This window comes from Protopterus annectens, chromosome 1.part2 (genome assembly GCF_019279795.1).
Source record: "Protopterus annectens isolate FY-2018-M chromosome 1.part2, PAN1.0, whole genome shotgun sequence".
Classification (NCBI taxonomy): Eukaryota; Metazoa; Chordata; order Ceratodontiformes; family Protopteridae; genus Protopterus; species Protopterus annectens.
In genome coordinates this window covers 560,053,114-560,079,861 of record NC_056727.1, presented here as the reverse complement: position 1 = coordinate 560,079,861, position 26,748 = coordinate 560,053,114, and the positions used below count along the sequence as shown (strand labels likewise).

Sequence of the window (26,748 nt, the reverse complement as noted above, 5' to 3'; positions counted from 1 at the left end):
AGCTTCAGGGCACTTTCCATCTGCCCAAACTATGAAGCAGCTCGGGCTGAGCTCACTAAAAGACAAGTTTGGGTGCCAGGCCTTTCAGAGCTTTGCTGACAATGAAGAATGCTTCTGCTGTTCCTTTGCTGGGCAGATAAGTTCCCTTTGGTGAAAAGCCTTCCATTTTCAAATAATTGTTTGTGTTTTATCAATTTTCCTCTTTAGGAATTACATTTTAAAGCTAGGAGTTTTATGTTTTAATGGACTATTACAAGACTCTATTGTACTTTTAAATGAGAGTGCTCTTTTTTCCCATTAGTTTAAAAATTGTATAAAGTAACTGAAAACCATTTTCTGTGTTTATTTTAGTTTCTGGGGCTGGTAAAGTGTTTTAAATTACTTTTTACTGTGTTTTTTGTGAAAAACTGACTTTTAAAGACTTTTAGTTTTTTACTGCCATTTGCTGCTTGTCTTCACCAGGAGAGTGGCAGAATTTTCAGTTTGACCATGGAAAAAACTGCCAGACACAAGGTTGGTCTTTCTTCCAGCCACAATAAGAAAAAGTTAAGCAAACAGCCTTTGCTACCACAGCAGGCTACCACATTGCCTGCCAGAGGTGTGTGACTCTGCTGTGACCAATTGTTATACCTCAGACCACTTATCGTTTACCCCAGATCCCTCTGGAGTAGCTCCTATAGCCACTCTGGACTGGGGGCTAACAATGTCTGCTGTGGCTGCTGAGGTCTAATCAGAAGGCAAGGGAGTGCCATTCTTGTCTGTCCTGAGAGAGGGAACAGGAAAGATTTTCATGTTGTGTCAGAATGTTTTGACCATCCCTGGGGAAGCTGCTGTTGCCATTAGTAACATGATTGGCCCCATTTTTCCTGTTACAAAGAAACAGAAAACTAAGCATGTATCTACTCCTCCTCAAATTTTCTTAGACAGTCATTGTTTACTGGGTCTGCCTCATGGTTTAATTCAAGCTATTGATCCTTCTTGTAAAGTGGCTTCTGGTAAAAGAAAGATGTGTACCTCTTTTCCTGAAGAGATTCAAGAGTCTGAATCTGGACAGGAGGATGAAAGGACACATTCAGGATTTTCTCCTCAGATTTCTGATTCAGACTCAAAGGAGAGCTCACTTTCTACATCTCTCTGTGGGGGTTTCTCTTTCTTTGAGACTATTGCTAAATTATGTCAAGTGTTTTCAGTGGGGGAACAAAGAAGGTTCTTAGTCCCTCAAAAAATATTATGAATTGTTACAGGAGGAATTTCCAGAACCTGTGCCTTTTCCTTTAGTTCTGATAGCTTTAGAGGATGTGTGTGTTACTGTCGCAATTTTTCTGATAGCCAGCTGCCCCTACAAAGGCATATAGGATGTATAAAGTTACTCAGTCTTTTAAGTTTATATATACTCATCCCAAACCAGACTCAGCAGCTACAGCTTTAGTTGACTTCCACTAAACACTTAGTTAATTCCAATTCTACTGTTTCTGATAAGGATGGAAAAATTATTGATAAATATGGGAAAAAAGTGTATACATACGTAACTTTGATTTTCAGAATTTTAATTGTCAGACCCATATGTTACAGTCTGTTCTGACTAACTGTGAAAGTACGAGTGATGTTTTATCTGCAGCTTCTTCTTTAAGGAAAAATCTGCTTTAAATAATTTAGTTTCTTCTACAGCACAGGTCATTACTAGTTGTTTACAGTGTGCATGACTCTGTTGATACTTCTTCCAGGGCTACAGCCACTGGTACTATTTTGAGGAGGTTTGCGTGGCTGCATCCTTAGAACCTTCTAGTTGATGTTAAAAATAATATTTTAAAGTTGCCTTTGGAAAGTGCTTCAGTTGTTGGCCCTCCTGCTGCAGAGGTTATCCTAAGGTGTGATGAAAGGCTAAGCTGATTCAAGGAATCTCTTTGATTTTTCAGCCCTCCTTTTCCAGATTTTCTAAGGTATTCTCTAATCCTTCATTCAATTTTGGAACGAAAAAAAAACAAAACAAAATAAACAGTTCAACAAAATAAAGGTAAACTGATGTTTAAGAAGCAGTGACAAGGGGGTTCCGAAAAGAACCATTGAATCATCCCAAACCAAGGACAGTCCAACAAGTCTGAATGAGTATTCAAGAGACCTTGTGACACCCCTCTTACCCTGGCCCTTTCTTCTTCCAGAAAGTCTGAATCTCCATTTTACTCTTTGGCAACAGACAGTTTCAGGCAAATGGATTAAGGTTACAGATGGCAGTGAGAGGAAAGTCCTCTTCTTCGGGGGGAGGGGGGGGTCATTCCTCATCCACCAGATCAGACTTTTTTGTTTCCACTAGACTTTCATCACATGCTGTCCCAAGGGGATATAGAAACAGTTCCTCCTTCCCAGGTGGGGAACGTTTTTTATTCAAGGACATTCCTAGTAGCAAACAAAGACATGCATTTGGAACATTTCTCCCCGGGCCTCCGCTAACGACTGGCTCATTCCAAGTCGGACTTTCCCAGTAAACAAATGTAAATAAAAACAAAGAAAATGCTTGGATATCAGTTCTGCTTCTTTCTTTCCTAAACCCATTTGTGATAGTGCCCAAATTCAAAATGATGTTGCTTCATAACCTGTTACCTCTTCTTCTTCCTCTTTCTAGTTTCCTGGTAACATTACCCTGAAAAGATGCTTATCATTGCATGCCTATGCCTCAAGACTTCAGATGCTTCTAAGGTTTTGTGTGTCTGGATCACATTATCATATCTCTGCATTACCCTTTGGATTACCCACTGCACCAACAGTTTTCACAAAGTGTCTAGCTCCAGTTATAGCTCATTGTAGGCTACATGGTATTCACATTTTTCCATATTTAGATGACTTGCTTATCTTTGCAGAATCTTTTTCAAAGTATCAGGAATCTCTCTCTCTTGGGAAACAGATCTCTTACACAAGTGTAGATTCCAAGAGAACATTCAAAAGTCTTTCTTGACTACTTCACACGGGATCAGTTCAAAAAGCATGTCTTCCACAGGAAAAAAAAACAGGTGTATCTCTAGATATATTTCTAAGGTTCTCCACTCAAACTTTGGTCACTGTGTGGGAATACCGCATGATTTTGTGTTTCATGGCTTCTATGATTCTCATGATAGCCCTGTCAAGACTGCACATGAGAAAGATACAGTGGTATCTGAAATCTCTTTGGTCTCAGCACCAACACTCTGTCATTTCAAATATCATTGCTGGGTTTTTCATAAGAGAAATCATTTGGTGGAGAGTGACAACAGTTATCCTTAAATCCAGGTCTCCTCTTCTCCCTTCCTGTTACAAAGTAGACAGTCACCATAGATGCCTTGGATTTTGCTCGAGGAGCAGTTTCAGGAGGGATAAAAGTGTGTGGTGCACCAAGGAGAGATGTAAGCACATAAATATCAAAGAGAATGCCTGCCCTAATCAAGGCACTCAACTCGCTGAGTCACCTTTGGTCCCTGGGATGTCTTCAAGTTGTTACAGACAATACCATAGTCATGTGGTACATCAACAAGCAAAGGTAAACCAGGTTGTACTCCCCTTTGCAGACTGCCATATTAGCTTTGGATATAACTTCACAGCACAGTCTCAGTCTACAATCATCCTATATTATGTCAAAGCAAAACTACAGGCATCCTATATTCTGTCAGAGCAAAACTGTGTAGCAGACAAGCTAAGACCAGAACAGACCCTCATGATTGGAAACTAGATGAGAGGGTCTTCCAGCATTTGATTCATCTGTGGGGAGTGCCTCAAGCAGACTTCTTTGCCTCCTCTCTAAACAACCAACTGACAAGATTCTGTTCCATTGCTCCATGCAAAAAGGCCAGAAGACAGATGGCTTTTATTTTATTTTATTTTTCTTGGACAGGAAGGTTTCTGTATGCCTTTTCAATAATATCCAGGGTACTTCTGAAGATACAGAAGGAATCTCCCAAGATCTTTGTGATGACTCCCTTCTGGTTCAGGCAACCATGGTTCTACTTTATTTTGGAAATGGCCAGGGGTAATGACCACAAGTTTCCTCACAGACAGGATCTATTCACACAAGAACAGGGGTGGTTAATACACCCCGATATCAATCAACTTCAGCTGACTGCCTGGATCATGGGATCTTAATTCCCTTTAGGCACCTGTTTACTGAAGACTTGCAGCAGGTATTAATGGAAGCAAGAAAGCCTGCTACTAGAAAGTCACATATTAGTAAATAGAAAAGGTTTTCTAGTTTGTGCCAACAGCATAACCGGCACCCATTCAGGGCTAGTTGTTCTCTGGTTTCACAATATTTGTATCAGTTACTATCCTATGACCTTTCTTATTCCTCTAACAAGGTTCATTTATCGGCCATTTCAGCATGTCTGCCCATGGATCCTCCTTCTTCAATGGAGGTTCATATCAAAATATTTTTGAAAGGAGTTTTACATAACAGGCCTCCAAGAAAACTGGTGGCCCCTCCTTGAGATCTTAATTTTGTGTAATAGAAGCTAACACTTGCTACATTTGAACCGGCTAACCTGGATGACTTGAGGTTCTTAATATAGAGACAGTTTTACTGATTGCTATAAGCTCTGCAAGAGGGGTATCTGAGTTGCAAGCTATATCATTTTCCACAGGGACAAAGTTTTGTTGAGAACTAATCCTTGTTTTATGCCTAAAGTGGTATCCAAGTTTACATTAAGCCAAACTATTCATCTCCCTGTTTTTTCCTGAACCTAAAATGAGGGAGAAAGGATACTCCATACCTTGGATGTCCACCATCAACTCAGGTACTATTTTAGGATCAATTGTTCATTTCTTAGGAAACTGTGGCAACTCTGACACAGTCAGTGTTGTGCAGTGATAAGCCATTGAGTTCCCATATGAAAGAGCAACAAAGACACAGGATGGAACTGAAGAGAATGTGGCACAGGAAGATGCACTGGAACTTTGTACAGAATGCCCACAGGAAATGGAGAACAAAGAATGAGCCCTCAGTTTAGAAGAAAAATGATCTTAGAGAAGAGTTGCTTGATTTAATAGAAACAGATAGGCATATAAAGATCAATGAAAGAAACAGATTACTGAAAGTCAATAAAACCCCAAAAGTTAGAAGTTTGATTAAACAAATGAACACAGTAATTAGGACTGTTCATACAGATTCATGCAATATAACTAAAGTAAATAGTATATATTACTGTGCAGCTAAATTCATAACAGATTTAAGTCTTACCAAAAAAACCCACAGGGTAGTAAGGGAAACGAAGGGGAGAAATCAAATGCCATCATGGAAGTATCAAATAGAGAAAACAATAAAGCAATTAAGATAAGGAGTGTCACCGTAAAGAAGTGTATAAAAGAGGGAACAGATCAGCAAAAATACTCAGAAAGACAGATGTGATAAAAACAATGTGCAGTATCAGAACAGATCAGGATCTATTGTGCACTATAGCAAATAATAAACTAAAAATATCAACACAGGCAGAAAAACTTAAGAAGATATGCAGATAAATGTAAAGGAAAAGTGCAAAATAAACAATTTATTAATGATCCAAAAAAGTTTTATAGAGAATTAGGAAACAAGGCAAAAGGAACTGAAACACCAACAAAAAAAGAAGAAACAGATACATTTTGGAGAGATATCTATGAAGCTCCTGTGGAACATAAAGATGCTAAACAGATAGAAAAAGTAAAAGAAAGAATAAGAAGTTCAAATGTACAGGATATAAAATGGGATAAAGTAATGGACAGAGAGATTGAAACAAAGTTAAGAAAAGCTCCTAACTGGAATACCCCAGGCCCAGATGCAGTATCTAACTTCTGGCTAAAAGTATTAACATCTTTACATGAAGATTTAGCCATGAGTAAGAACTATTTATATGCGCACCCCAAACAGACACCAGCCTGGTAAACAACAGGAAAAAACAATACTCCTACTTAAGAGCGAACCTGCAAGCTATTCTAAAAACTATAAACCAATAACTTGCCTTCCGACGACATATAAACTATACACTGGAATTGATGTTGACAGAGTTTATAATCATTTAGAAAAAAACTCAATCATGGCAATAGAACAAAAAGGTAACAAAAGAAATTCATATAGAACAAAGGATCATTTGTGGTTAAATAAAGTCATAATGGAGAACTGTAAAAAGGGGAAGAATCTAAGTATGGCATGGATAGACTACAAAAAGCATGTGACAGTATCCTACATTCACGGATAAAAGAGTGCTTAAAAATGTATAGGATACACCCTACACTGATCAATTCAATTACAGCAACAATGAAACAGTGGCAAACAACTTTGCAGTTAAGTCATGATAAAAGACAAATTATTATTCCAGGGATAAAAATTCAAAGGGGGGATATTCCAGAGTGACTCTCTGTCACCACTGCTCTTTTGTCTTGCCCTTAACCCATTACGCTGCCTACATAACAGATTACATCATGGCTACAATTTGGCTCTCAGAAAACAACAAAGTGTAAAGACTTATCTTCTTTTTGTAGATGATTTAAAACTGTATAGTTCTTCAGATAAGGAACTGAAAGCACAACTGCAAGTGTTCAAAACTTTTTCAGATGATATAGGAATGTCATTTGGTTTTGAAAAATGTGCAAAAGCAACCTTTAAAGTAGGAATGCTGCAGCACCAACAAAACATCAGTTTGGGGCAGGAATGTGATATAAAAGAAACTCAGCAAGAAGGAGTGCATGAATATTTGGGAATTGATGAAAACTCAACAATAAAACATGATAAATCCGAATAAAACTTAGTAAAGAATATTTTAGAAGATTAAAATTAATATTGAAAACAGCACTGACATCTAGCAACAAATTACAAGCTATAAACCAATTTGCTCTTCCCATACTTACAGTTTTGGAGTGATTGACTGGCCCCAAAAGGTGTTGGGAATGGCTGGATAGGAAAACAAGAAGGATGCCTCAGGCTCATCAAATAAAAATTAGTGTATACCAATACTGTATATTACCCAATCTGAAGGAGGTAACTGATCACATGCACAGATCTGCAGTCGTGGGACTGCATACATATCTGCTGACCTCACAAGACCCAGACGTAGTGAAAGCTTTGAAACACAAGGGAAATAAGTCTAAGATGACTTCCCTGCTTAGTTTAGCAGAAGCAGATTGGTGTCAAGTGGGAATGGAAATCAAACCAGAAGACAAAAATCAGTCAGCAACTGAATATGCCAAAAAAAAAACAGAAGAGAAAAAAAGAGAAAAAAGAAAGAATATAAAGTCAAGGATCAGATGCGAAGGCAAGAAATATGGAAACTTCATAAATACAGTTGCAAGTATAGAAAACTCTTGGAACAACCTCATGTTGATCAGGATCCAACACATGAATGGTTAAGGAGAGGTGAATTTAAACCAAAAGACAAAAGGTTAATATTGGTGGCCGAAGGCAGTGGACTACGTACATGTTGATTTACAAAGTCCATTGAACATGTGGGAGAAACAGACAAATGTAGGTTTTGTAAAACAGAATTGGAAACAGTTGCACATCTTGTTGCTGGTTGTGATACACTAATGGAAGAAGGACTGCATACTGAACGGGATGATAATGTGGCAAGACTCTTGCACTGGGATTGTGCAAACATAATACTGAAGTAACTGAAACACACTGGAAACATGAGGTACAAAGCATCATAGAAAATGATGAAGTTTATATCACACTGGATCACCCGTTACCCACAGTTCAAAAGATAGATGTGAGAAAACCAGATATAGCAGTCCACGAAAAGACAAAAGCAGCATTGATCATGAAATTGCTATACTCAGTGACTACAGTGTCATAAAATAGAGACACAAAGTCATAAAATACCAGGAATTGCAGGCAGAAATGAGGGCAATGTGGAAGAAAGATATCCACACAGTTCCAATAGCAGTAGCAGCAATGGGTCTTAAAAAAAAAATTACAATCATACTTAAATATGTTGCAGATACATGTAACTCCGTATGAACTGCAGAAGGAGTCACTACTGGGCACACTGCAGGTGCTGCAAAGAGCACTTCTGGCTAACATCAAAGATTGAAACTAATTTCATGAACTTGAATCACACTTTGACTTAGGAATGGGGTTCATTCCCCTCATGGTATTACAAACCCAAAAGACTTGGAGAAATTGAAAGTTAAGAAAAAGGTACAACCTGTTTCAAAAGTGAGTGCTTCCAAATGGCTGTCTAAGGCTATTATACTCATGATAACAAAACTATTACAGGCAGGTTCAAGGCCACGCCACCACAGCCTTGGCTTCCTGTATGGCTTTTTGGAAATGGTTGGACTCTAGAAGTATTCTAGAAGCTGCTACTTGTTCCTCTGCGCATCATTTTACAAAGCCCCATAAGCTTGATTCCCTCTCTAGGTCCAGATCAGGCTTTGCTACGACCATTCTCCTGGTCCTGGACTCTTCTCCTTCCACCTCCCATATGTAGTAAACTAGAGTGATCTACCTATATAGCTTGGGCTACTACAGCAGTGATCAGCATGCTGAAGATAGTACAGCTGTGTAAGTACACTGACCGTAACAGTAGATGTTCGAATGATAACTGCTGCAGTAACAGCTCCCTCCCTCCATGCCCCTTGTTTTCTGGTGTGCTTTTTTATGCCAGGGTGTGGAGATTTATGTTTTTTTTTTTTGTTCCTAGCATTGCCCTTTGAGGGCTCAGCCTAGTGCCCAAACATGTCTTTTAGTCAGCTCAGTTTGAGCTGTCTAACAGTTTATCAGGATATAATCCATATGGCTGTTTACCAGAAAAGTCTAACTAGACACAAGACCCATTTTCAGTGCAGGTCTGGGATGAAATGCTCTATTTCTTTTTATGAATACAAGAAAAAAAAAGTACAGATACACAAATCATAAATTACAGTTGTTACACATGATAACAATAAGACAAAAGCATAATCTGGGTGTACAAGAGTATTAAAATCTGCACCAAAAGAGAAAATTAGACATAATAAGACAGGAAGAAGAGAAACAGTCTTACAAAATGGTTGTGAGCTAAACAGAAACTCCGTGTTAAATAATGAGATGTACTGTAAGTGAAATTACAGGGAATATGACAGAATAAATGGAGTGAGGAGGAGGAGAGATAAATGTCTACAGCACAGGCCTGTTTTTTGTACTTGTTAAGGACAGTTATATTAGAGAGAGATCACAGATAACAGAAAGTGGTTGGGGTACATATGGTTGGCTATAGCTGTACAGTATCAAGGCTGAGGTAACAAGTATGTAGAAGATTATACGGGAATTGCGTGAGGAAAGAGAATTAGCCTGGTGCTGTGCAATTACAGAGCCAATAGTTGAGTGGGTGAGAGTTTATTTTTTAATGCCTTCAGGGTGTGCTCTTGTTTGATTGCTAGGAGAATTGAATTCCAAAATTTCCTACAACACAGTCAGGAAAGCTATGACGCCCCCCAGAGGATCTGATAACCTGGGTGATTTCACTGTTATTGGAGAAAGTAAGACTGTTATTGTGTTTAAAGACCTTTCTTGGATGCCAAGGAAGCCTCTTTCTCTTTGAGGCTGGCCAGATTTAGCAGACGAATGGGTGAACATTGCAGAAGAAGATCATACAGACCCTCCAGAGAGCTCTTAGCAGGCAGGGTGACTGAACAGCATGTCTGCAAAATGGTCATCTAGGATGTCATTTCTGAACTCCTCTTCAAGCAAGGACAATCTCAGCCATGCCATCCTGTACAATCACTCACTACAGTCTCCACCCCTAGCTAAGGAATCAATGCAGTCAGACTTGTTCTGGAACACATGGTATCCCACTATGGAGACTATAGACAAGGTCACAAGCTGAAGAACCTCCTTAGGTTTAGATTCTGGGAGGTCTTTTCACTTATCTAGTGCTTACTATCTAGGTGTGTATGGAAATGGGACAGATGAAACAAACAGATGAATGTCTGTACCCCAGTGAGGCAGAGGAGAAAAACATCTTGCCACAACTGTTCAAAGTGCTATACTCTTTGTATGATGGCAAGGAGGAAACATGTAGCCACCAGGACCTATGCTGAACCAAAGATGTCACACAGGAGTCAGCATCAGGATGATTAGCAAAGTAATCTGCCCACTCTGACAGTGGAGTGTAAGGGGCATCAGCCTTCTTGGAGGGTCAATAGGGCAGAATCTTAGGTGGCTCCATTCTGTGCTACAGTGGAGGGTAAAGAACATCAATGTGTTGATTAATGGGGTAACATTTTGGTGTCTCTGGATGCAAAAATAGCATCCTTCATAACAGGCTGCAGGGAAGGAATAATCCAACACTCCTCAAGCTTCTTCCCTAGAAACTCTTCTATGGTTTTCTAGACAGAAAGGTGAGGGCAAATGGCTAATTCAAAACACTCTTCATTAACCTGTGGAATCTCCAAGGCAGAGGCCATCTTAAGGGGATGTACAGGGAGAGAAGATGGAGTTATTAACTCTGTCCAACTCGGAGATTGTGGTCTCAAGAGTCTCTGAATTTTCAAACAATGCCAGGAGTAAGGAAGAACCAAGATCCCTTCTTCCTGGAGGTGTGAATTCTGTAGGACAGAGTACACTGCAGACTTGTGCTCAATGCTGGGGGAATGAGAACCAGTTCCAGACCATAAATTAGCCAAAGACAATACTGTATGGGAAGAAGCAAGGCCCCTACTGCAGGATGATTACCAGAACCCTCCTAGATACAGCTAGAGTGGCTTGCAAGGGAGAGTATCGTGATCCATAATTGGATGACTCAATGGGTCAATCCCCAAGATATTTTTCTTGGGGAGGCACAACAACCTCATGCAACAGACCACAGAGTGCAGTCTAAAGGTGCACTTCCACCACCTCCAAACAACTTAATCTGAGACCAAATATGGATTCAGACTCAAGTCCTCATTAAGCTCACTGCCTGAAAGGTTCAGGAGCCTGGCTGAACATCAGATATATCCTGAGAAACTTCTGGCCTGGACCTGGTCTTGTGGTGACGCACACTCAGATTCCTGGTGTTGTGGGAGGCTCCTCCTTCCAGTCTCCAAGTATAGAGCTCTTGACAGCGTTGATCTTCATAAAGTGGACAAGAACTTTTCCAGCCTTCAGTAATGAGCAGTCAGGTTCAACGATAGCACTTGTGGTGTTCTCACAGCCATGTTTTTTGTTGAAACAGTACAGACAATGACAATGTTGGTTTTAGCTTGTAATCTAATGGCCATATAGGCAATTATTACAATCCTTAGGCATGTGAATACAGGAATCTACGTTTTATAACACGGATCAACATCCAAACTGTGCGCACAGCAAAGAAGAAATGGAAGGCTCTGGGGATGTGGGTGCTTGCGTATCAGGTGCATTTTGTAGGTTCATAGCTAATTGCCAAGCTAGCTGCCCTTGCGAGCCATTTAAAACCCAGCCAATTTCCCTTTTTGTGCTTGAATTAACCTATCCCATCTGGTGTTAGGCTGGTCTTAGCCATCCCATGGTTGATAAAAAGAAGTTATGTACTCATCATAAAGTTCCATCTGAGTAGTTGGACTTCATTTGTCATCAACCTATGGGATGTCATCTGAGACAGCAGCTTCACCAGCATCTGATCTGAGCTCCAAGCTCCTCCCCTTACCCATAATACCCCTCCATCTCCTTCCTTCCCACAGATCAAGTTTGCTACACCCCTCACAGGAACCCGATCCAAAAAAACTTCACTAACAAAGATAAACAAGAGAGCCTCAAGGCGCTCTCTCCTGCCTGCCAATGCAGAAAACATAATGAGAAGGTTTACGAAAGGACTGACCCCTGCCCTCACCAGAAGTCTGAGCAGGTGAACTGTCTGATCTAGGCCTAAACGAACCTTGAGCCCTGCCCCTACCACGTCTAGACCTACCCCTAGACTGGGAACCATAAGCAGGATATGTCCACCCCTTAGCAGGCCAATTTCTACTAAACTTGGAGGCTGCACCTGCAAAATCTTTAACAGTCTGCATAGACTTAGCTTTGTCCTCCATTTTCTTTAAAACTGCTTCCACAGGCGGTCCAAACAACACATCAGACTGTAAAGGAGCATCCAAAATCCTGGTCTTAACATGTTCAGCTAAATTCTGATCCTTCAACCATGCATGTCTGCGAAGAACAGAACTAGTAGCAGCCACCTCGAGGAAGCCTGAACAGCATCAAAACCACACTGCAAAGAATGCTTACCCACTTGTTCAGACACATGAACCAAATCCAGCAATTCTTTACACTCAATACCTTCCCAAAGCATCCACCTTAGATTTCAATTGTGAAAGGAGATAATTCTGATATTTCAGCATATGAAATTGACAATTCAACGCCCTCATGGCTAGTGTGGAAGAAGTATATACTTTCTTACCCCACCTATCCAAAGCCCTTGCCTCTTTATCAGAGGGTACAGGATTTTTAACCACAGAAGCTTTAACACCTTTAGGCCCCTGAGAAACAGTTTCTGGGTCTGCCCTGGGACTCTTAAACAAATACTTATGAGCTTCGGGCACCCTATAATACCTATCAGGCTTAACAGGAGCAGGAGGCAAGGAATCAGGGTTCAGAGAAGCTTCTGCAAAAACATCCTCCACCACATTCAACACAGGAGGAATAGCTAAGGGCCTATGCTGGGCAAAACAAGAATTCCTAAGCCTTTCTGGAGTCAGAGTAATCTTGGCCTTCCCATTTAAAGTGCTCCCTCATGGAGTGAAGAGTCTCTGAAAATGAAAAATCCTCAGGAGGAGAAGCTGAAGGAGTGGAATCATCCACATCAGAATCAGAATAAGTAGGAAACTCTTGCAAGTCTTCCACAGAAGACTCTGAAGCCTGTGAACACTGTTCAAAATTATCAAACTCCTGTTCCACCCTAGGCCTCTTATCAGGTGGGGCATAGAACCTCTAATCAGAGTAATCAAATCTTCTGCCATTTTAAGCATATGTTTCTTAGGCACAGAGCCGAAATGCTAGGAGAAGCCCCACAGAAGCTGAACTTGGCCTTCCTCTAAAAGAAGCTTTGGCAACAGAAGGAGAGGCCCTAACTACCTTGGGAAGAGAGGGAAGAACAGTTACCTGAGAAGCCCCTCAGCCTGGCCTACCTCCTGAGAGGGCACATCCTGTAACAGTAAAGTATCTGCCTGAGACTCCATAGAGACTCCTGGCAAAACCTCTGGCTCCCCTGAGCCTTCTAAAGGACCGACGTCCGGGACTGCCGGTTCCTCACCCTAGACTTCACTGTTTTGTCCTTGCGCCTTAGATGAAGCAGGCGCCGGAGCATCCGACGGCATAGTATAATTGCAACGCTTCCCAAACACTAACCTAGCACAATCAAGCCTCCTCTTAATAGTGCGCTTGTTAAATCTAGCACAAGAGCGGCAACCAACAACGCAGTGCTCAGGCCCTAAACAAGGTATACACAAAGTATGATAATCCCTATGCGGTATCTGCTTCCCACAAGAAATACAGTTATTCACTTTTTCTGACATCCGGTTAAATACTGAGGCAAGAAAAAATCAAAATGTTCGCCAACGGGGTTACTTAGCCAACTCTGTATTCGGTCTGAAACTCCGGTTTCGGAAAATCTCAGAACGCCAACCTGCACTCGCAAAATTGCTTCTGCATCGGACCATGCGGCAAAAAAGACTGAGGAAATGACGCCGGTCATGCGCATTAGTACCCTGACGTACTGACGCCAGTCTAAGGCGCCATGACCGACGTCAGCCTTATACTCTGGTATTCGGGCCGACTGGGACGCGGACTATACCCAATTGTCAGGACTGCAGCAAGGGAAGACGAAGAACATCTCTTGGAACAACCTCATGTTGATCAGGATCCAACACATGAATGGTTAAGGAGAGGTGAATTTAAACCAAAAGACAAAAGGTTAATATTGGTGGCCGAAGGCAGTGGACTACGTACATGTTGATTTACAAAGTCCATTGAACATGTGGGAGAAACAGACAAATGTAGGTTTTGTAAAACAGAATTGGAAACAGTTGCACATCTTGTTGCTGGTTGTGATACACTAATGGAAGAAGGACTGCATACTGAACGGGATGATAATGTGGCAAGACTCTTGCACTGGGGATTGTGCAAACATAATACTGAAGTAACTGAAACACACTGGAAACATGAGGTACAAAGCATCATAGAAAATGATGAAGTTTATATCACACTGGATCACCCGTTACCCACAGTTCAAAAGATAGATGTGAGAAAACCAGATATAGCAGTCCACGAAAAGACAAAAGCAGCATTGATCATGAAATTGCTATACTCAGTGACTACAGTGTCATAAAATAGAGACACAAAGTCATAAAATACCAGGAATTGCAGGCAGAAATGAGGGCAATGTGGAAGAAAGATATCCACACAGTTCCAATAGCAGTAGCAGCAATGGGTCTTAAAAAAATTACAATCATACTTAAATATGTTGCAGATACATGTAACTCCATGAACTGCAGAAGGAGTCACTACTGGGCACACTGCAGGTGCTGCAAAGAGCACTTCTGGCTAACATCAAAGATTGAAACTAATTTCATGAACTTGAATCACACTTTGACTTAGGAATGGGGTTCATTCCCCTCATGGTATTACAAACCCAAAAGACTTGGAGAAATTGAAAGTTAAGAAAAAGGTACAACCTGTTTCAAAAGTGAGTGCTTCCAAATGGCTGTCTAAGGCTATTATACTCATGATAACAAAACTATTACAGGCAGGTTCAAGGCCACGCCACCACAGCCTTGGCTTCCTGTATGGCTTTTTGGAAATGGTTGGACTCTAGAAGTATTCTAGAAGCTGCTACTTGTTCCTCTGCGCATCATTTTACAAAGCCCCATAAGCTTGATTCCCTCTCTAGGTCCAGATCAGGCTTTGCTACGACCATTCTCCTGGCGGTCCTGGACTCTTCTCCTTCCACCTCCCATATGTAGTAAACTAGAGTGATCTACCTATATAGCTTGGGCTACTACAGCAGTGATCAGCATGCTGAAGATAGTACAGCTGTGTAAGTACACTGACCGTAACAGTAGATGTTCGAATGATAACTGCTGCAGTAACAGCTCCCTCCCTCCATGCCCCTTGTTTTCTGGTGTGCTTTTTTATGCCAGGGTGTGGAGATTTATGTTTTTTTTTTTTGTTCCTAGCATTGCCCTTTGAGGGCTCAGCCTAGTGCCCAAACATGTCTTTTAGTCAGCTCAGTTTGAGCTGTCTAACAGTTTATCAGGATATAATCCATATGGCTGTTTACCAGAAAAGTCTAACTAGACACAAGACCCATTTTCAGTGCAGGTCTGGGATGAAATGCTCTATTTCTTTTTATGAATACAAGAAAAAAGTACAGATACACAAATCATAAATTACAGTTGTTACACATGATAACAATAAGACAAAAGCATAATCTGGGTGTACAAGAGTATTAAAATCTGCACCAAAAGAGAAAATTAGACATAATAAGACAGGAAGAAGAGAAACAGTCTTACAAAATGGTTGTGAGCTAAACAGAAACTCCGTGTTAAATAATGAGATGTACTGTAAGTGAAATTACAGGGAATATGACAGAATAAATGGAGTGAGGAGGAGGAGAGATAAATGTCTACAGCACAGGCCTGTTTTTTGTACTTGTTAAGGACAGTTATATTAGAGAGAGATCACAGATAACAGAAAGTGGTTGGGGTACATATGGTTGGCTATAGCTGTACAGTATCAAGGCTGAGGTAACAAGTATGTAGAAGATTATACGGGAATTGCGTGAGGAAAGAGAATTAGCCTGGTGCTGTGCAATTACAGAGCCAATAGTTGAGTGGGTGAGAGTTTATTTTTTAATGCCTTCAGGGTGTGCTCTTGTTTGATTGCTAGGAGAATTGAATTCCAAAATTTCCTACAACACAGTCAGGAAAGCTATGACGCCCCCCAGAGGATCTGATAACCTGGGTGATTTCACTGTTATTGGAGAAAGTAAGACTGTTATTGTGTTTAAAGACCTTTCTTGGATGCCAAGGAAGCCTCTTTCTCTTTTGAGGCTGGCCAGATTTAGCAGACGAATGGGTGAACATTGCAGAAGAAGATCATACAGACCCTCCAGAGAGCTCTTAGCAGGCAGGGTGACTGAACAGCATGTCTGCAAAAAATGGTCATCTAGGATGTCATTTCTGAACTCCTCTTCAAGCAAGGACAATCTCAGCCATGCCATCCTGTACAATCACTCACTACAGTCTCCACCCCTAGCTAAGGAATCAATGCAGTCAGACTTGTTCTGGAACACATGGTATCCCACTATGGAGACTATAGACAAGGTCACAAGCTGAAGAACCTCCTTAGGTTTAGATTCTGGGAGGTCTTTTCACTTATCTAGTGCTTACTATCTAGGTGTGTATGGAAATGGGACAGATGAAACAAACAGATGAATGTCTGTACCCCAGTGAGGCAGAGGAGAAAAACATCTTGCCACAACTGTTCAAAGTGCTATACTCTTTGTATGATGGCAAGGAGGAAACATGTAGCCACCAGGACCTATGCTGAACCAAAGATGTCACACAGGAGTCAGCATCAGGATGATTAGCAAAGTAATCTGCCCACTCTGACAGTGGAGTGTAAGGGGCATCAGCCTTCTTGGAGGGTCAATAGGGCAGAATCTTAGGTGGCTCCATTCTGTGCTACAGTGGAGGTAAAGAACATCAATGTGTTGATTAATGGGGTAACATTTTGGTGTCTCTGGATGCAAAAATAGCATCCTTCATAACAGGCTGCAGGGAAGGAATAATCCAACACTCCTCAAGCTTCTTCCTAGAAACTCTTCTATGGTTTTCTAGACAGAAAGGTGAGGGCAAATGGCTAATTCAAAACACTCTTCATTAACCTGTGGAATCTCCAAGGCAGAGGCCATCTTAAGGGGATGTACAGGGAGAGAAGATGGAGTTATTAACTCTGTCCAACTCGGAGATTGTGGTCTCAAGAGTCTCTGAATTTTCAAACAATGCCAGGAGTAAGGAAGAACCAAGATCCCTTCTTCCTGGAGGTGTGAATTCTGTAGGACAGAGTACACTGCAGACTTGTGCTCAATGCTGGGGGAATGAGAACCAGTTCCAGACCATAAATTAGCCAAAGACAATACTGTATGGGAAGAAGCAAGGCCCCTACTGCAGGATGATTACCAGAACCCTCCTAGATACAGCTAGAGTGGCTTGCAAGGGAGAGTATCGTGATCCATAATTGGATGACTCAATGGGTCAATCCCCAAGATATTTTTCTTGGGGAGGCACAACAACCTCATGCAACAGACCACAGAGTGCAGTCTAAAGGTGCACTTCCACCACCTCCAAACAACTTAATCTGAGACCAAATATGGATTCAGACTCAAGTCCTCATTAAGCTCACTGCCTGAAAGGTTCAGGAGCCTGGCTGAACATCAGATATATCCTGAGAAACTTCTGGCCTGGACCTGGTCTTGTGGTGACGCACACTCAGATTCCTGGTGTTGTGGGGAGGGCTCCTCCCTTCCAGTCTCCAAGTATAGAGCTCTTGACAGCGTTGATCTTCATAAAGTGGACAAGAACTTTTCCAGCCTTCAGTAATGAGCAGTCAGGTTCAACGTATAGCACTTGTGGTGTTCTCACAGCCATGTTTTTTGTTGAAACAGTACAGACAATGACAATGTTGGTTTTAGCTTGTAATCTAATGGCCATATAGGCAATTATTACAATCCTTAGGCATGTGAATACAGGAATCTACGTTTTATAACACGGATCAACATCCAAACTGTGCGCACAGCAAAGAAGAAATGGAAGGCTCTGGGGATGTGGGTGCTTGCGTATCAGGTGCATTTTGTAGGTTCATAGCTAATTGCCAAGCTAGCTGCCCTTGCGAGCCATTTAAAACCCAGCCAATTTCCCTTTTTGTGCTTGAATTAACCTATCCCATCTGGTGTTAGGCTGGTCTTAGCCATCCCATGGTTGATAAAAAGAAGTTATGTACTCATCATAAAGTTCCATCTGAGTAGTTGGACTTCATTTGTCATCAACCTATGGGATGTCATCTGAGACAGCAGCTTCACCAGCATCTGATCTGAGCTCCAAGCTCCTCCCCTTACCCATAATACCCCTCCATCTCCTTCCTTCCCACAGATCAAGTTTGCTACACCCCTCACAGGAACCCGATCCAAAAAAACTTCACTAACAAAGATAAACAAGAGAGCCTCAAGGCGCTCTCTCCTGCCTGCCAATGCAGAAAACATAATGAGAAGGTCAGGGGGAAGGAGGGGAAGAGACGGTTGATGACAAATGAAGTCCAACTACTCAGATGGAACATTATGGTGAGTATATGACTTCTTTATCTGAAGTAGTTGACTTGATTTGATCATCAACCTGTGGGACAGAGTCCCCAGCTAACAAAACCTTGGGTGGCCCTCATGGTAGGATATTTCGGAGCATCGCGGAGCCAAAGGATGCTCTCCCCCTGGAAACCATGTCCAATTTATAATGAAAAATGAAAGTGTGAGATGAGGACTAAGTAGCCGCCGAACAAACATCATCTAAAGACACTCTAGACCAAAAGGCAGCTGACGTAGCCATGGACCTGGTAGAATGAGCATTTATCCTACCTGGAAGGGACATACCTTTGTCTTTATAAACCTGAAGGATGCAAAGGGAAATCCATCTGGCAATAGTTACCTTAGAAACCGGTTTGCCCAGAAAGGGTGTAGCAAAGGATACAAACAACTGATCAGACTTGCGAAAGGCTTTAGTCCTATGTAAGTAGAAACATTGTTGTCTATGCACGTCTAATAAATGTAATTTATATTCATCCCTGTTCTAAAAATTTGGAAAGAAAACAGGTAAATTGATTGATTGATTGATTGACTGATATTTGTTTCAGAGGCCACTTTAGGCAGAAAAGAGGGATTGGTACGAAGTGAAACCCTGTCTTTATGAAAAATCATATATGGAAGTTTGACAGATAATGCCTGGAGTTCTGACAGTCTCCTAGCCAAGGTAATAGTCACTAGAAAAGCCGTCTTCCAAGATAAAAATTTCAAATCCACAGAAGCAGCAGGGTCAAAGGGTGGAGCAACCAAAGCTGGAAACTAGGGTAAGGTCCCAAGGAGGGGTAGGATCTTTAACCGGGGATCTTAAATGAAAGGTACCTTTAATAAAGATTTTGCAAAGTCTGGAGGAAGCTAAAGAAGCTATGTACTCACCTACATGGAAATTGGAAATGGCAGCCAGTTGAACTTTTACTGTGGATAAGCTGGCACCATGCTGGAAAATGTATGCCAAGAACTCAAAGACTGCTGGAACAAGAGCTGTGAAAGGGTTTAAATCCCTCTGAGAAGCCCAGATAGAAAAATGCTTCCATTTGCGATGGTATATTTTCCTGGTAGATGATTTATGAGCTGCCACCAGAATAGTCTTAACTGGGGAAGACAGACTGGGAGTCCTAACAATCAACGGAACTGGAGCAGCCAAGATGTAGTGAGCTTCAGACTGCCAAGGTCTTGTTGAGGAACCTTTGAGGGGTGTGAAATGAGATCAGGTATCGGATCCAAGATCCAAGGAGGAACTATAAGATGAGACCAAAGAAAGGGAAACCAAACTTGGCGAGGCCAGAATGGAACAATGAGGATGACTCTGCTCCCCAACTGGCGAGCCTTCTGGAGAAATATTGTCATGAGGTAAAGGGGGATAAGTATAAAGAAGACTGGGAGGCCAAGCATGGACCAGAGCATCCCGGGGGGGCTCCCCCTGTGGGGGGATCAGAGCGAAGAACTCGCTGCACTTTGCATTGGAAGGAGATGCAAACAGATCGCAGCAAAGCTGATCCCACTCAAGGAAGATCTGCTCTGCTACAGAAGGATTCAGAGACCATTCGTAAGGCATCAGGATAGTTCTGCTCAGTGTGTCCGCCAGTATGATGGATCGACCCGGAATGTGTTTTGCTACCAGAAAACAGTTGGTGGGGATCGCCCAGTCCCACACTCTCATGGGCTCCTGACAAAGGGATTAAGATCTGGTTCCCCCTTGTTTGCTGATGTGCCAGACCACTGACATGTTGTTCGTCTGAATTGCAATAGTTCCCAGAGGAAGGAAGGCATGAAGGACCTGTAACGCTAACAAGACCGCCCTCATCTCTAGAATATTGATATGCAATTTGGTCTTGATCAGAGACCATGTGCCTTGGACTGTCCTGCCCAAGCAGTGTCCCCCCCACCCTAGTTGGAAGGCAACTGTGGTCACCGTGGCTTGGGGAGGGGCTGCTATAAAAGTTTGTCCCTCGATTAGATCCGGGGAGTGTATCCACCAGAGGGGGGACTGACTGCAAGCGTTGCTTATATGAATCAGATGTGTCAACGATAGATCTAGTAGTGACCATTGAACCAATAGTGTCCACTGCAGTACCCACATATGTAGACGAACACAGGGGAGAAGAGTAATGGTGGCTGTCATGGAACCTAGGGCTCGTAAAACTGCATCGGCTAGAGGAAGATGAGATTGAAGGATCACTGACACATGAAGCCATAAGTTTCAAACTCTCTCTGGATTGTAACGTATCTATTCTCGCTCCTATGTAGTCTAAGACCTGAACAGGGTCTAGAGAAGACTTGGGTATGTTGATAGTAATGCCCTGCAAGTCTGACAATTTCAGGAAATAGTCTCTGGCCTGAGAAAGTAAACACCTGGTGGGAGTGGCAAGGAGCCAATCATCCAGGTATGGGTAGACCTGTATCCCCTGAAACCTCAGGTGAGCTGATACTATGTCATTACCTTGGTGAACACCCTGGGGGCTGTGGTGAGACTGAAGGGTAGGGTTTGGAATTGATAGTGATTGGCCCCTAGCCGAAAGTGGAGGAACCTCCTGGAGCTTCTGTGCATCTTTATATGGTAGTACATATCCTGGAGATCTACTGAGCACATCCAGTCATTCTCCTGCAGGTAAGGCAAGATGGATTGTAGAGTGACCATCCAGAACTTCTGTTTGGCACTGACAGGTTCAGGGTGGAAAGGTCCAGAATAGGCCTTAGGTCCCCCATCTTTTTTGGCACTAAAAAGAATCTGAAATAGATGCCTGATCCAGATTGAGCCTGGGGGACAGAATGGGCGAGTCATTTTCTGAGCAGCTTTTCTATTTCGAGTATTACTACCTCTCTTTGCAGGGGTGGTACGTCCGGGAGGTGTTTTGGGGAATGGGAGGAGCCACAAAGGGAATGACATAACCTCTGGATATTATTTGAAGCACCCAACAGTCTGATGACACAGACTCCCATGCGTCTGGTCCTTCAAAAGACGACCCCCGACTGCCTCCAGAGCAGAGCAGTTGGGCACTCCTCAGGGCTGCTGTGCGGGCCTGTCCAAGAATGGTTCTTGAGATCCGAAATTTCTCGGACCCCCCCACACCTCTGGGCCGGCATCTGTCTTGTCCCCCTTTACCTCTGGGGGAAGATGAGTCCTGAGTGTCCCGGGAATACTGAGACTTCCGGAACCACATCTTCTTTTGCCCCCGCTGATTCCTAGAAAAGGATCTTTTAAGGTTAGAGAAGCAGATCCCGACGGCAGACAGTGTCTTCCTGTCCTTTTCACTGTGGACCCATGTCTCACAAACCATCTTCTCAAACAAGGAAGAGCCATCATAAGGGGCATTCGCGAAAGACGCCATAAAGGGTTCCTTAAACTGACATAGCCTGAGCCAGGCGTGTTACCACATGACAATGTCAGACACGGCCACCCTTGCCTCTCCTTCAGTGGCATCCGAAAGGAGGTGCATGGACGTATTCAAAACTGCTTTGAGAGTGGCCATTTGCCATTGCATGTATTCTCCAGTGACACGGACTCTGGGGGCGACTCAGTGAATTCCTTTACCAGGTCTCGCTGCAGTCGGGTTACGTGAGCCAGATAATTCAGTGCCCTTATAGAAAAGGTAGCTGAAGCATAAGTCCATTTCCCAGATGGTCCATTGTCCTGGACTCTCAGTCGGGGGGAATGGACCATAGAACTTTCCTGGGCTAGTTCTTTCTTAGTGGCAGCCACTACCACCATGGCATCCACTGGGTACCCCTTGTTCCAACTAGGTTTGTCTATAGGAGGGCTCAGGATTTTGTCGGGGGGCTTGGGGATTGGCTAAACAGTGACCAGCTCCTTCCATGCCTTGGTGGCAATAAGGTCCACCAAGGGATCCATGGGGAGGCGATACCTAGGAGGTAGATGGGCCTGTGCCGAAGGCCTCCAGAAATACCAACTTGTCCGAGTAAGGCTTGGGGGTGGACAACCCCCCACCCCCCCCACTGACACAGGATTTCCATAATGTCTCCAAAGGAGACATCATCAGGGGGGGGTGATCTGGGGGAGCACTTCCCTTCCTCCAAATTAGTGTCCTCAGTGAGGGACTCTGGAGAGGAGTCCAGGTGCCTCCTTTTGCAGGTTCATTTGCGAGGAATCTCTTCAGTGGGACTCTTCGGAGAGGGCTCGCAAACTACCTGTGGTTCCTCAAGGGAAACTGTCTGGGGCACATTGAGCACAGGCTGTTTCTGCATGGGCAAAATGGCTGAAGATGCATCCAAAGGCGAGGGAGTTGGGGCAGAGTCTGAGGAAAGTCAATGGCCTCGATCCACTGGAGAGAACCCTCTCGACCACGTCGAAAGCCGAGGGGGAGCAAGCCTCCCGAGAGACTAATAAGGAGGCTGCTCTCCCCAGATCAGACATGGGGATCGGAGCTAAGCCCAACGGAGCAGAGATGCTGAGGGAAGGGCCCTGACCCAACAACGTCGCCAAAGGAGAAAGACCCAACCCCTCGGATCCGACGCCCAGGCTTCAGCTCCAAGAGCCGCTCGGGTCTGAACTAGGCAGATCCAATGCACTCAAGGTAATAGCTGGTGTCGAGGTACTCAGTAGATCGGCACCAACCCCCTGACTCCGGGACCTCTCGGATCCAAAAACTCCGATACCAGGGGTCGGACTGGAGAAGGAGATATCAGGGCAAAGAAGGGAAACGAGCCCCCCCCCCCTCCAGAGGGAGAGGGGGCTGGCAGGATCCCTATCTGAACCTGGGTGCAAATAAATCTTTGCATCATTTTGTCCATTTCTGCCTCACTCAAACTTCTGGTGGACCACGATGAGGCCATTGACACTGACCAGGAGGGTCGATATACAGAGGTCCTGGAAAAAGGTTTACGCTCCTCCGGGTCCGGCAAGAATCTGGGTGATCGAAGCCAAGGAGAAACTGGCCTGGAAACTACCTGTTGTTTAGGAGGAAGACCCACTGGATCCATCTGGTCTGGGAATCTCTTCCTCCCCTTGTCTCTCTCTCTCTCGCTCTCTGTCTTTGTCTTTTTTTCTCTTTTCTAGGCTCCCTGTCCCCAGGCCTACATACCAGAGGTTGAGTCCCTGCCTGGGAGGGAGTGGAGGAGACAGTGGCTGAAGAAGTGGCCACGGCCATGACCGTAATAGAAGTGGAGGCAGCTGCCTCCGAAGTAGGGAGAAGTCCTTTAAGGATCAATTTAGCCTTGCGATCCTTCAGTTCCCTGGGGTTGAACTCTGCACAAATAGGGCAGTTGGCTGCCCCCAAACACAACACACACAGAGTGTGGCCATCAGTCAGTGACAACTTATGGCCACACTCTGCATTTTCTGAAGACCAGTTTAGAGCGCTGATCTGCCATGCCAACAAAGTAAAGTACGAGGAACAAGACCTTAACCAGCCCAACAACACCACTCACACACACTCACTAGCAAGGATGGGGAAGGGTGAGAAGGCCTACTCTAACTGCTGCAGCAAAACTTTTTTTTTTTTTTTTAGACAAAAACGCGATGCAAGACGAAGGGGAGGTTAAGCAAAGGGAAAAGGGAACCTGCCTGACCTAACAGCAACACTAACACCCAAAAATAGCGAAAAAACACAACCTTAGTGAGAATAACTGGTATCACACTGTAGATTATCTGAGGGGACCCATACATGGGATTTTCTTTCTTATCCATAGATCTAAATTGTGCATGAATATGGACAGGGATGAGCTTTGTTTTACGTGGATGGGGAGTTTGTTCCAGAGCAGTGGTATCCCCTATGAGATATATCTGTCCCTCCAAACTGTTCTGTTGATGTTGCAGAAAAGGCTTATATCTCTAACCTGAGTATTTCTGATGCCATTTGACTTGCTCATGTGCAGTAAACCTATCGGCAGTGGGTCACAGGATGCCTTGTATGCCAGACACAGGTCACATCTTAGCAGTCTGTAGGATACAGGGCTTTGAGTCAGTCCATGTATGAGTTATTGTTTGGGCCTTGTATCCCTTTAGTAAAGTATCTTTGTGGGTGTTATCTTGGCAAGAGCAAAATGGTGTGTGTGTGTTGACCAGCCACATGAACATCCCTGAACACAGCCTTTTGCTAAAAAATAAGCATTCTGATTGGTGGAGAAGTATCACCCTACTCAGAATCCATCAAAGTGAGGCCTCGTAGACAGATTACCAGATTCAAAGTGAGATGTATGCGGTGAAAGTTAAGAAAATGATGGGCCACCTCCTGTGAGTAATAAATAACAGGAGCAAGGAGGTCATATTCCCACTGCTCTACACAGCAAAAGTGCAGTCCCAACTGAGGTACTTATTAGAGGATGCACAGAAAGGCAATGTAAGTTGCAATTGAAGTGAAGGGTTCATTTTGCAATAATAGGCTAGAAAGATCAGGACTGTATAAGCTCGGAAGCAAGAAGGGACAAATGGGACATTATCTGCATATATCTGATCTTCAAGAGAGTCCGTGAGGGGAACAGAGCTGAAGCGGATGGAGGCGACATTAGCTGCAGATTACTTATGTTGGGACCTGAAAAAAGGATCCTTTAACAATCACAGTGGTAAACACATGGAATGCTTTACCTGAGTAAGTGGCAATCATTGGGATCATAGAAATCAAAAACATTTGGGACAGATGGAGGAATGAATATACGATAAAGAGGTTACTGGCATTAACAATTGCTATATAGATGACAAGTACAGCTTAGACAGAAACACTGTTTCCTGCTCACAACAGTATGTACATTGCAAAGTAACAGCAATATTAAATTAGTGCCAAAAGTGAGATGCTGATGCTGTATTAACAGAAGAAATCATGCCCTTCATGCAGAATGTGCTGTTATTCATCTGCCTAAGTCTTCACTGAAGATTGCTGTATCCATTGTTTACTACTTATTTCCAAATCTTCCTGTAGGTGTCCCCCAGTGACTTGTGTGCCCTTTCTCTATGTTCAATCTTTGACCCACTTTATCAAACTGATTCTAATTACATTTAAATGTTCCCCCTACATCCATCCTGGATGACTATTAATTCACATCAGTGGTTCTTATTTGGATTTTTATAAAGGAATTGCTTTTTCTCCAGTTTTGTCTTTCTAAAAATCTTTCAAATTCTAGTTGCTAACTTATTTTCGTTTTTGGGACCTTTGATTTACTACATTAATGGTTGCTATTTACTTCTAACTCAGTGGTTTGCATTTAATGAATCAGTCTATAACTTAATTTTAACTTGCTTTCCTGTTTATTTTCAGATGTATTAAACATTGGGATTTTATTTATCCAAATTGACCTGGTTAATATATGCAGGTTTTGTTATGAAACTGACTTACCTAATCATAATTATTCTGCAAAGGATTTTACTATTGCACAAAGAAGGCATTATTTATTGGTCCTTCGCCCATTTACCTCTACAAAAACTGTCCAGTTGTGCTTTTGTATTGATGAAAACTTGGTATTCTTAAGAAAAGCAGGAGCAGGTGGGGCTGCTGTTTTTTGCTGCAGGATCCCAGAGTAAGAACATTAGCTTATGCCTGTTCATTGCAGTTTCCAATCGGATGACTAACAGTACACTGATAAGATTTATTTCTTATCTGTCTGAGGTACCCATGGATCTCATGAATATGAGTGTGATGATAGATGGACCTAATCTCTTGGACACCTGGCAAAGATGTCGTACTTTAAAGCCAGGTCCGACTACAACATGATAGGTATTTTTACCTGTCCTGTTGCATGGCAAGGATCTACAGAAACCTGACTGGATAACAATTTTGGTATTATCCTTTTGGTCTTAGCGACCATAGGCTATCCTGTGATACAGTTGGGGCTGTGACAGTTTACTAGTTATCCATTAAACTGGGTAAAATCAAGTTGCAGGTCAGTGGTTCAACAGCAAACTATTAGTGACTACTCACTTTATTTATTTATTTATTATTTATTTATTTATTTGCAGTTGGTTTACCAGGATAGTCCATTGGGCCAAAAGAACCCGTTTTCAATGGAGTCCTGGGGAGAAAAGCTCCAGCACATAAAAACTGAGTTACATTCACAAGATAGCTAACTATTATTAAATTATACAAGTAGTGGGTAAAACATTTAGTTCAAAAGTCAAGAAGTATTCAAAAATACAATAAATGAATATTAATGTGATGTACGTGAGCTGAGACAATAAGGTGATAACATAGCAGAGTTGTGTTGGAGAAGGAGCACAACATTACATTACAGTGTAATTATTCAGAAGGAAACAAGCTTTGTTAGGTAAAGTTGAGCCTGAATGCATACAGGAGGTAGGATGACATATATTTATGAGGGGTGGGAGCAAGAACAATCCCATTGGGACCTAAGATGTGAGTGAAGAGATTTTTTGAATAGGTAGTGATTAGAGGTGGTACGGATGGATGGTGGGAGTGAGTTCCAGAAACGGGAAAGGTTAGAGGATAATAAGTGTTTACCTGGGGGGTGAGATGGTTTATGGACTTCTAGTAGGTTTTGATTGTTGGACCTTAAGACTCTATTTGGAAGGTGCATTTTG

At 42.7% G+C, this 26,748-nt stretch overlaps 1 protein-coding gene across 1 annotated transcript in view; it reads right to left on the bottom strand.

The window, feature by feature from the left end:
- The window catches only part of ACSS1 (acyl-CoA synthetase short chain family member 1), a 1,456,620-nt gene that overhangs the window by 100,590 nt on the left and 1,329,282 nt on the right, over window positions 1-26,748 (bottom strand). The window lies entirely within an intron of this gene.